Genomic DNA, 12051 nt, shown 5'->3' with positions numbered 1-12051 from the left:
GAGGACACAGCTTGAATGACACCCGAGCATCCTGACCCCACGTGCCATGGTGTGGCCATGTCCTGCTCTGGCTTCCCCACAGCTGGATCCAGCCTGGTGGATCCCGTCTCTCTTCCCCTGAGAAGACAAAATCTGAGTTTAGCTCTAGGGTTAGGCAGAAAAATGAAAAGCCCAGCCGAATTGCCAGCCCACAACCAGCTCCCGGCTTTGCTTTTGGCTTGTAAAAATGTTAGGCAAAGGGGTTTTATTTGTTTTCTTTGTCTCTGCAGGGAGTTGGTCAGGGCAGAGCAGGGGGATGAGCTGCCTCTGAGTCCTGCCAGCTCGGGACACGAAGCTGCACCCCTGGGCTGATTTCTGCATCTCCGGCACAGGAGGCATCTCTGTGTCTGCATCCACCACCCAGGGTGGCTTGGAGAAGAAGGGACCCCAGCAGCAAGCCCCCCATGCAAGCAGGGGCTGTCCCAAGTTCACGCACGCTAATGAACGGAGAGCAACCAGCCCAGGCAGGGAGCAGACCACCCCAGCTCCCCCCAGCTGGGATGACCTCCCAGGGACACCTCGTCTTGCTGGGGCAGGGACCCGGATCGCTCCAAAAATCACACCTCTTGGCACACGCTGCCTCCAGCCAAGCCACCCTCTGCTCTTTCTCAAGCATGACTGCACTTTGCTTCAACAGCCACTTGTGGGAGAGAAAAATAAGGCTGAAGCATCCTCCCTGGAGCTGGCAGGAGCTGTGCCAGCCCGTCAAGCAGCTAGGCTGGATAGCAGTGCTGGGTAAAGCAGGAGCACAGAAGGGAGAGGGACCCTGAGATCATCCTGCGAAGCTCTGAGGGACACCAAGAGAAGTGCTGTGTGAAGGAACAACATGGGCAGAGGATGGGAAAATGGGGCTGGAGGTGTGGGGGAGCCAGAAAACAGTCATTGCAAGGAAGGGAGGGGTGGTGGTCCATCTGGACGTGATGGACATGAAGACCTTTCGGTGCTGACACTTCTCCTTGGGCTGGATCCCACCACTGCACCAGCAAACCCCACTCCACCACTGCAAGAGTTGTTCCCCTGGCCAGATGTAGACGTTTACCCTCCAGGCTTGTCCTGAGCCACCCCATGGCCAATGGAGAGAAAAAGGATACGATGGTAGACACCGACATGGCTGTAAGATTAATTGCACCCCATAGCCGGCTCTTTATGGGGTGGTACGGTGCGGCGATCGGGGCAGGGGACCAAGGGGAACATCTCGCTCTCAAATCCCAGCCAAGAGCTCCTCCAGCATGATTAGCTAAAGACCAGCTTTCCTTTATTGCACATGAGTGGACAGACATTTAATGTGCTTGTCTATAATGAAATCCATTATCCTTGTCTTTCACGGAGGCCCTAGAGTTCTGGTTCCCCCTTTTCATGGCCGGAGGTGGCGGGGGAGAGGAGGTGGAGGAGGGATGGAGCCAGGTACAGCCAGACCCTTTGTGCAGCCACTCAGGAGGCACTCTCCCCATAAATGTTTGGGCTCCTAAATGGATCTGACCTCCCCTCCTCCAGCCCCTTTCTCTTTCATTTTCTTTTCCTCATTATTCTTGGGGAAAAAAAAAAAAAAAACAAACCCTCATCTGGATCATTAGCGTCAGAGGCGGAGACGAGCGCCGAGTGCCACATGGAAGAGGTGAACGTACATTTCGTTCAATGCCCCTCGAGTGGCGTTTCGCTCAAGGCTGCTCCTTCACAAAGGGAGATGTGAAAATGGTTCCCGCTGGCGGCTCGGCTGCCCCGACTGGGCTCGATGCAAAGCTGCCTCTTCAGGGAGACAAAGCGCGGCCATTTCTTCTGCCTTCGATTGACGTCTGAGTTGTTTGGGGACCATTTAGCGAGGAAGGGAGAGGGGAGGGGGGGAAATTCAGTGAGAGAGCCTGGGCGATGCTAATAGAGATAACGGCTCTGAAAGGCTCAAGGTTGAGTGCTCGGCGTTTGGTCTGCTCATCTTCGGCAGCCTCCCCTGCTGTTTGGGGGGACATCAGCTACGACTCCTCCAGCGGTCTGGGATTAATTGAAGCCAACACCAAGAGCCTCGGGTACCCCTTGGCCAACTCTTACCAAAGTCATAGACGCAGATTACACCACCCTGCTGGGGAGCTGCTGTTGTTGAGCATCCATCTCCCCAATGTGCTCCGAAGAGCAGCACCATGAAGCCTGTGCCACCACCGTCCTCCCCTGCCGCGAGCACGTCTTCTTCTGCTTCCTCCCAAATGCAGGAATGCACAGTGTTTCCATGGGCACGCAATTCCTGCTCTTCCCACTCCATCCCAAATCCCGGTCCATTTGCTCCCCACTGTCGTTTCTGGAGGAGACGAGGTCCCCACCACCATCGCCCAGGTGCTGCAGCCTCTCCTCTGCTCTGTGGCCAGCCTTCAACACCTCACACACCCTCGGTGTGCCAACAACCCATCGGCTCTCACGTGGTCTCTCTTTGAGGGAGAAATGTCAAAAAACACAATACTTCTACATCTCTTGTTCCTGCCCAATGGAGCGAAGAGGGCCCCAGGTATCCCTGGATAACTGTCCATCCCTGACCCTGCCTTGGTCTCCTGGAGGAAAGGACAAACTAACCCAACTCTACCTACCCCAACCTCTTAGGATTGCGATGACCTGAATTAGCTCCCACCACTAACACCAATGATCAGTGATTTGCTATAAAATAATCCGCAGTAAGAGGCAGTTCAGAGACTCCTGAAGACCGGGGAGCCCCAAAATCAGAACAAACTTCAGCGGTGCTTCGCCGCCCGTGGTCACAGTCCACAAATATCAGCAAACACTGTACCCTGAGGTACAGGGGCCATGGGCTTCCAGGGCTCAGGCTCTCTGCCAGCCCCAAGCCCTGGATGCAAAACGGCACCGGGATGCCCTGTCCTGGGTGGCCCCTGCCCGGGAAGGGTAAGGGGGGACCGGGTGCATGTGATGGAGGTTTAGGGTCCAGCTGGAGCTGGGGAGCTGCTTGTGCTCAGGAAGGCACCGTTCAGGGCCACTTTGGGATCCTGCAGGGATCTGGATCTGCCTGGGGGCTTTGCTAAGTGCCATTGCCCTTAATCCTCCCCGAGAGCACCAGCCCTGGGCAGAGGCAGCACCTCGAAGGGGCAAGCGAGGCTGTTCGCAGCCCTCGGGGCTGCTCCTCTCGGCTCCCTGCAGCCTCCCAAATCCCCCTCCCATCTTTCCTTCTCTCCTGCAATGCCAATATGTGATTTAAAGCGAGATGAAGTTGCAGAAAGGAGGAAAACAGGACACGGCTGAGTGTCGCTGGGGCTGGAGAAGGGGCTGGGTGCAGTTCTCCTCCCACGGGACCCCAAAATGCAGCGTGAGCTCTGGGTTGCAGGGATGAAGTCCTTGCTGGGCTCCTAAACCCTGCCGAAAGCCAGCTCTCCCCCTAAGAAGCTGTAATCCCTCTTAGGGGCACGAGCAATAATCGGGGATTTGGCTCTGGGTGTGCAAATGCGTGTGTGTGTGTGTGTGTGTACAGTGTGTGTGTGTGTGTGTGTAATAACTGGGTCAAAAAGAAAAGAAAGGCAGGGTGAATGAGGGAAGAAAATGCTGAATTGGAGAATTTTGAGTTCCTGACCTCCCCTCTCCTATTGCCCCAGGGATGGCTCTGCTCTGGGCTAACCCCCAGGGCCGGCATGCAGCCGTGCCAGGCAGGAGGGGATGATCTGGTCCTGGTCCCAGAGGGAGGGCAGGATTTATCCCTGGCACTTTTAACCAGCCAAAAGTCAGGCAGCTCCTCCCAGACCATGGTCTGGGCTGGCTCTGCCCTCACCAGAGAAGGAGCCACATCCCAGGGGCACCTCCGCATCCCGGGCTGGGTGGTAGGGACCTGAAGAGCGGCTCCGGGCAGGAGGGGTGTCCTTCTGTGGGGACAGGACACCCCCTCGAGAGGGTCACAGCTGTGCCCCTACCCCAGCCAGAGATTTGCCGACCCTGTCTTTCCAGCCCAGAAACCAGGACAATTTCCAAACCCAGGTGTTGAAATGAGATTAATTCAGTCTAAAAGCAAGGTGCACTATTTGCTTACTGTGGGTTTTTACTGCTGGAATTGAGTGAGAGGTGCGCCTCGGGGAGGGTTTCGCATGCAACGTGCCGTCTCGCTCCTGAGAGCTGCTTGCATCCCCAGCTGGAGGGCAGCTGCCCTCTCCCTGGCCGCTCTGAGAGGTTTTAAAACAGTCCTCAACCAAAAGACCTGAGCCTTCGCATAGAAAACGGACTTATTCCTACCTAAGCCATAATTCCCTGCTGGGGGTTACAGCCCCAAAGCCCCGTGACCATCCTGCTGCTCCTACAGCACACTCGCTCCAGGACATCCATGTCTTTCCTCTACTGGGGATGCTCAGGGGTATTTTTGATCCCCTGCATTTCCAAGAAAAAGAGTCAACTGTATTTCCTTTAAAAACTCTTAATGAGGGGGATCTACATTGCAATGGATGGGGGTCAGGACCTTTAGTTTCTGTTTTGCAGCTCTGTGGTTGCAGGAATGCTGAGCGGGGACATGGACGATGCTGCGGGGACGTGGATGGGGTTGTGAGCCCTGGCAATGCCTGGTGATGCCTGGTGATGCCCGGTGATGCTTGGTGATGCCCTGGTGACGCCTGGTGATACCCTGATGATGCCTGGTGATGCCTGGTGATGCCCTAGTGATGCCCTGGTGATGCCCTGGTGATGCCTGGTTATGGCTGATGATGCCCTGGTGATGCCCTAGTGATGCCTGGTGATGCCCTGGTGATGCCTGGTTATGGCTGATGATGCCCTGGTGGTGCCCTGGTGATGCCCTGGCGATGCCTGGTGATGCCTGGTGATGCCCTGGTGATGCCTGGTGATGCCCTGGCGATGCCTGGTTATGGCTGATGATGCCCTGGTGATGCCCTGGCGATGCCTGGTGATGCCCTGGCGATGCCTGGTTATGGCTGGTGATGCCCTGGTGACGCCTGGTGATACCCTGATGATGCCCTGGTGATGCCTGGTGATGCCCTAGTGATGCCTGGTGATGCCTGGCGATGCCCTGGTGATGCCTGGTTATGGCTGATGATGCCCTGGCGATGCCCTGGCGATGCCCTGGCGATGCCTGGCGATGCCTGGTGATGCCCTGGTGATGCCTGGTGATGCCCTGGCGATGCCTGGTGATGCCTTGGTGATGCCCTGGTGACGCCTGGTGATACCCTGATGACGCCTGGTGATGCCCTAGTGATGCCTGGTGATGCCTGGCGATGCCCTGGTGATGCCTGGTTATGGCTGATGATGCCCTGGTGATGCCCTGGAGATGCCTGGTGATGCCCTGGTGATGCCTGGTGATGCCCTGGCGATGCCTGGTGATGCCCTGGTGATGCCCTGGTGACGCCTGGTGATGCCCTGATGACGCCTGGTGATGCCTGGTGATGCCCTAGTGATGCCTGGCGATGCCTGGCGATGCCCTGGTGGTGCCTGGTTATGGCTGATGATGCCTGGTTATGGCTGATGATGCCCTGGTGATGCCCTGGTGATGCCCTGGCGATGCTCTGGTGATGCCCTGGCAATGCGTGGTGATGCCTGGCGATACCTGGTGGTGCCTGATCTGGCATGCATTAGAAAACCAGGTGCACTGGAGAAAGGTTGCGTTGGTATTTGTCCATTCACTGCTGTCCAAGGAGATTGGTGTTGGGGGGCAAAACCAGGACAAACAAAACCCATAATGTGCTGCGCTCATCTGCCAGAAGATCAGCAACTACTTCTGCAGCCGAGAGCCAGCTTGGTCCTCACTAGGGAATGCCATCACCTTGGTCCCTTGGAGGGCTCCAGGAGGAAAGACAGGCCTAACAGGAATAAAGCCTCAGCCCTTCAGATGACTCAGATCAGCTCATTTGTGATGGCCAAGATGAGCCTGACTCCAGCTTCCCAAAGCCATGGAAAATCAAGCTGTGGACTCCTGTCGTAATTTTGGATCAAGACAGAGCTGCAGGACAGGGCTTCCCTGAAAGGATTTGGCCAGTTGGGATGAATTTGCTGGCTGGAAAAATCATGGTGAGAAAGATGAGGGAATTCTGGAGGTGCCAGAACGTGTTGATGTTTTCCAGGCTATCAATATCTGAGGAAATTCAGCCACCACAGGGGATAAATGTGCCACGAGGTGCTCAAAGCCTGATGTGCAAACCAACACCTTCCCTAGAGAGAAAACCGTGCAGCCCCAGCTGCACATCCCAAATGACAAACTGGTTTTTGAAGGAGACTTTGAGAGAGCGAGTGCTCCCATTCCCTGTCGCGGATGGAGTGAGAGTGCACTTGTAAGAGCAATATGTTTATTGATAACAAAGTTTGATAATAAATGCGACAGTGGTTTAACGAGATTCGATGGCAAGATACCCTTGATTATTTACTGCCTAGGGGACAGGGTTAGACAAGACTGTCAGGGAGACCCTCCATTGAGTCACGAGGTTCAGAGTAGACACCCTTGCTTTCTAAGCTCCTTCTCAAAGAGGAGTCTAGGTGCAGCTGGATCCAATCCTAGTCCTGGACTTGGTCAACGGTTTATGGCTAAAGGATTATCTATGCTCAATCAATCCTTTGTATCACTTAGGGAAGATTTCAAAGTTTAGCATGCTATTAGTCACTTACCGAGGATCTGTTGTGGCAAGGAATCTCTCAACCTCGAGGAGTAACCATGAAAGGCGTCCCTGCTCAAGGGGAGATCCTGGCGTGCAGCCTGCTGCCGTGCGGGAGAGCTGGAAGGGCTCTTGGGCTGCTCGCTCTTTATGGGGGTAAGATGATGGACTCCTAGTCCTATTTACATACCAGCTCCATGTGTTAGTTTCTTCCACATCTAGCTTGAGTTGGACACCGAGCAGCACTGCGGTTAGGTGGACACATTGCCATGAATTAGCCCTTGGCTGTTGTGTTATCTGTCTCCCCCGAATCCACTTTGAGCTGGATGCATCCATCACAACTGCCGCTGGTGATGATCACCCGAGCAGGGCCATGGGAAAAGGTCAGGTTGGGGGGCAGGGGGTGCCGGGGGAGCACACCGCCACATTCCCTCACCTGCTTTTCTAGGCTGCCTTGCTGCAGCATCTTTTGGGGTCATGCACACCGCTTCCCAGGTGCAGACAGCCTTTCCCCCCCGTCTTTGGCTCTGCTCACCAGAGCAGATGCTGCCTGGGAGCATCCCCAGGCATTGCACCGTGGCCACCCAAAGCCCTTTCACTCCAGCCAAGCTCCCCGAGTCTCTGGGTCCCCACCGGTGCAAAACTGGTGCCACACACCCTGTCCCGGTGCAAGATGTGCAGCTGGTACCCACCAGAGCATCCCAAGGGAGATGAGGGTCATGAAGGGTGATCAGGAGCTGCTAAGGAAGGCAAGCATCCTTTCAAACACGCGTGCCACTGGAAATGTTGCTCCTATAATGAAAAGTGAGGCATTTCTTTACAGAGCAGGGAGATGGGCTGTGCAGCTCCCAGCCAAGGGATGCTGTAAGTGCTGCAAGTCAATTGGACACTGGAAAAGACTGTGAAAAAGAAATCCGTGAAGGGCTATTGAACACCGGGACCCACCGATTGCTCTGGGCATGCGCTGCTCATCATCCTCTCCTCCTAACGAGCACAAGTTGCTGCAGGAAAGATGCGTCCTTCACCGTGAGCTCAGAAGAGCAGCAGAAACAAACCTGCTCGGGCTGTAAAGGCTCTCGTCCCTGCAGGAGCTTGCTCAGGTAAAGGGTTTGCTGCAGTCTTGCACCAATCCTGTGATTATAATCAGTGCGTGATCTATCCAGCGGGGTGACGTGACTCAAGCTCTTTGCAAATAGCAGGAAGATAATGCCAGAAAACACCTACGAACAAAAATATCAGAGTGACATCGTTCAGAGCCTCAAATGCCTTTCTGTTCCTAGAGAAGCGCCCAGTTTTGGTTCAACTCAGAGAGAATCAGGCACGATTATAGATTTTAGCATATAAATAGCGCTGAGGAAGAGGCACCGGCACCAGTAAGCTTAGGCAGAGCAGCACTGAGTGCCACCCGTTCACATGCCACGCAGCCATTTCTTTCTTCATTTTAGGTCTGATTTTGATTTTATTAAAGTCATTAGGAAAATCGGTTGACTCCAGCAGAAAGGAAAAGGACTCCCCTCTCTGCAATAAAACTCATGCGTACCATGTCCCAGCCAAAAAAAGGATTTTTTTCCTACTGGAGGCTGCCCGTGCTGTGGAGCTCAGCACCTTCACCTGAACTGAAACCTGGCACCAGGTGCCTGCTGGGCCAAGGAATCGGTGGTGGGATTCCCAGTCCCCAACTTCAGAGCTGCTGTTGCTCCTACAGCAAAGCTACAACGGAGCAAGCATCAGCATTTTCCTCCAAGGGCAAGGGGCAGGGCCCGTATTTCACCGCCTGCCGTGGACTCAAGGCAGGCACTGGTGGGTTCAGAAGGGACCCCTTGATCAAAGCCAGCTGGAAACCACAGCTCTGGGTCCGCACAGATGTGATCACCTCCATTCATGCACCCAAAAAGGCCTTAATGCTATGGGTGATCTGCCAGTCACTGGCTCCAAGGCTCAGATTTACCACCTGTAAGTGTCTGCTGGCTTTAAAATCTTCAGGCGATGGAGATCATAGAATCATGGAATCGTTTAGGTTGGAAAAGAACTGTAAGATCATCAAGTCCAACCATTAACCCAGCACTGCCAAGCCCACCACTAAACCATGTCCTCGAGCACCACATCTCCCCGGCTTTTAAATCCCCCCAGGGATGGGGACTCAGCCCCTGCCCCGGGCAGCCTGGGCCAGGGCCTGACAGCCCTTTGGGGGAAGGAGTTTTCCCTAATATCCAACCTAACCCTGCCCTGGCGCAGCTTGAGGCCGTTCCCTCTCGTCCCATTGCTTGTTCCTGGGGAGAAGAGACCGACCCCCCCCCCGGCTTCAGCCTCCTTTCAGGCAGTTGCAGAGAGCGATGAGGGCTCCCCTCAGCCTCCTCTTCTCCAGGCTGAGCCCCCCCAGCTCCCCCAGCCGCTCCTCCCCAGCCTTGGGCTCCAGCCCCTGCCCCAGCCTCGCTGCCCTGCTCTGGCCACGCTCCAGCCCCTCCATGGCCGCCTTGGGGTGAGGGGCCCAGCGCTGAGCACAGCATTCGAGGGGCGGCCTCCCCAGTGCCCAGCACAGGGGGACGATCCCTGCCCTGCTCCTGCTGGCCACACCATTCCTGATACAAGCCAGGATGCCACTGGCCCTCTTGGCCACCTGGGCACACTGCTGGCTCATGTTCAGCGGCTGTCGACCAGCACCCCCAGGCCCTTTCCCGCCGGGCAGCTCCCAGCCGCTCCTCCCCACGCCTGCAGCGGTGCCTGGGGTTGTTGTGCCCCAAGTGCAGGACCCGGCCCTGAGCCTTGGTGAATCTCATACCGTTGGCCCCAGATGCTGTCCCCAGATGGACAGTTTTATGGTGGTGATCCAACTATCTCTTCATCTGGATGTCTCCTGGGTCCCTGCTTGTTATACCCTGCACAAACCCTTAATGCAATTGCCCTGGGGACCCATCCTCATCCCGTTTCACCAAATACAAGATGAAGATGGTTCAGATGGAGCAGGGTCCTCAGCACTGCTCCCCACCCCACCAGCTACAACCGGGGCAGGAGCAGAAATGGGTGCTGAGCCCAGGAGACCTGCTCGAACAGAGGACGGGTCAACTATCTGCAAAGCACTGCAGGAAAATTGTCCTAAAATAACAGGGAAGGGGACTGACCCGGCACCCAACAGCACGTGGCTGTGCTGGAGGGACGTGCGGGTCCTAGGACAGACCTACGTGGCCGTCACAAGGTTTTTGCAAGCCCTCGAGCCCCTCTCGCCTCCGTGACGTTGGTGTTTACAGCCCAGCGGGACGGCTGCCCCACGTCCCACGGGATTTGAGCACAGCCGTGACATTCGCAGCCAGCCCCGGAGCTCATTCACACCCAGGTGCGACCTGTTCTCCAAATTAAAACGGAAAGGCCAGAAATCACGCGGCTAACGAGCCCGGTTCCCCATGGATGCCTCACCCCCGCATCCAGCCCTGCCGGGAAAGAGCTGCACGTCCTGAGCATGTGGCTTTTACAGGGACAAGGTCGTGATGAAGCCACCAGATCTCGTTCAAGGCACCCCTAAAATGAGGTCTCCAGGGCTGGGCAGCTTGCTGGAGCAGAGCCCTGGGGCCATGCCTCGCTGCTGGCCGTGCTCAGAGCCAGGGGCTGGAGGACGCTGCTCTTGCAAGCACGCGTGCAGTGTAATTATATGGTCCTGGGTGGTCTTCAGCTCTCCCCTGCTCAGGGAGAAGAAAGAAGAGGTTCCTCCTAATTGGATTTTCTCCCCGCTGAAGGGTCCTTTTCTTGCTGTCTTGGCTTCCCACCACTCCCTTTCATCTGCCTGGGACCTGGCTGTACCCACTGAGCACAGAATCACAAAATCACAGAATTGTTTAGGTTGGAAAAGACCCTTAAAATCATCAAGTCCAACCGTTAACCCAGCACTGCCCAGTCCACCACTAAACCATGTCCCTAAGCACCACATCTACACGATCTACACAAGTCATTTACACACTGGACTCTCTTTGGAATAAAAAGATAAATAAGGTCCAGAATAAAATATAATGAGTATCCTGCGGTTACACCGGGAACAGCCCTGCGCTCGGAGGGGGAGCTGGTCACTCCTGCACCCCAACGGCAGAGGTGGCTCTCCTGCATCCTCCAGAGATGCCGGGGCACCAATGTCCCTGGGAAATGCCGTGGTCCCCGGCACCGGCAGCGGGGAGGGTGAGCTCCGGCTGCGGTTGTCTCCGGGAAGGACATCTGAAAGCATCGGAGGCATCCAGCACCGGCTGCCGAAGCCGCGGCAGAGGATGCTTCATCTCAACCCCTCACCTGCAGCCGCTCCGCTCAACGAGGTTTCCTAAACAGATTTCGCATCTTCCTTATAAACATAAACGGCTCAGATCGGCCTGATGAAGATGAAAGAGCCTTTAAAGTGGGAATCATAGCTCCGGTTTGGGCCATCAAGTATCTCAGAATAGCTCTCCGTCATGGAAAAACATTGCAGATCGGGGGATCCGTCAGGGAGGACAGAGGCAGCTGACGCAGTTGTGGGCGCTGCGGTGAGATGTGGATGGTTTGAGGATGGATTTGGGGAGGACGGGGGGTCTGGAGAAGGTGTGAACCAAACTGAAACGCTACAGAGGTTATTCCTTGAACCTCCAGTGCTTTGTCTCTTTAGTAACCCGCTACGGAGGGTTTCATGCAGTTCCGGGGTACTCGGGTGAATCTGTTGCACCCCAATATCCTTTGGCAAGGAGATGGACACGTCTGCAGCCCGCTGAAGGACAACCCACCTCCTTTTTCTTTATTCTCAGCCTCTTCTCCAGCTGTTGGAAAGAGGGGAGGATCTCCAGAGGACGTCGCTTCAGGATGGAGCATCTCCACCCTGAGGCAGATGCTCAGGGTGGCTCAACCACACTCCAGGTCTCTCCAGCCCCAGTGTCCTGCTTATGGGCTGCTCCCCCTGGGAGATTCATCATCTCATAACCATGCAAATCAACAACGGTGCTTCATACGGGCTGGTAGGAGGGATGCTCACAGCCCATTTCTAGCTCTTGCTTGAGCCCAGACCCGACAAAAATCACTGTTCGGTGCTCCAGGAGGATGGCCCAGCCCTTCAAGGGCCACCTTGGCTTTACATCCTGGGGATGGAAAATCCCAGTGCAGATGTGTTTCGCCACCTGGGTAAGCCCACAGCTGGAAAACAAGACCTTAAAGTCTTCAAATCACCCCGTGATCCCAACGTGTGGCTGAGGAGCGGTGCCATCACGACGGGATGCTTGTGGAGAGCAGGCAGTGGAGGTGATGAGCAAGGTCAGAGGCAAATCCTCCTCAAACACGTGAGACACGGGGTGTAAAAGGCCGTGTAAACCCTGGGAAACCAGCTCTGAACACCATCCTGCTGCTGTTAAACCCCCCGCACGGGGCCTGGCGGGGTTTGGGGATGTGGTTTTACCCCAAACCACCCCAGGGTAGAGTCAGGAGTTAGCAAAGCCACAGCCATCCACAG

The sequence above is a fragment of the Nipponia nippon genome, unplaced genomic scaffold, assembly GCF_047370975.1.
Source record: "Nipponia nippon isolate SJK-2023a ecotype South Korea unplaced genomic scaffold, ASM4737097v1 scaffold_4, whole genome shotgun sequence".
NCBI classification, from domain to species: Eukaryota; Metazoa; Chordata; class Aves; order Pelecaniformes; family Threskiornithidae; genus Nipponia; species Nipponia nippon.
Note: the sequence above shows the minus strand (reverse complement) of the source record.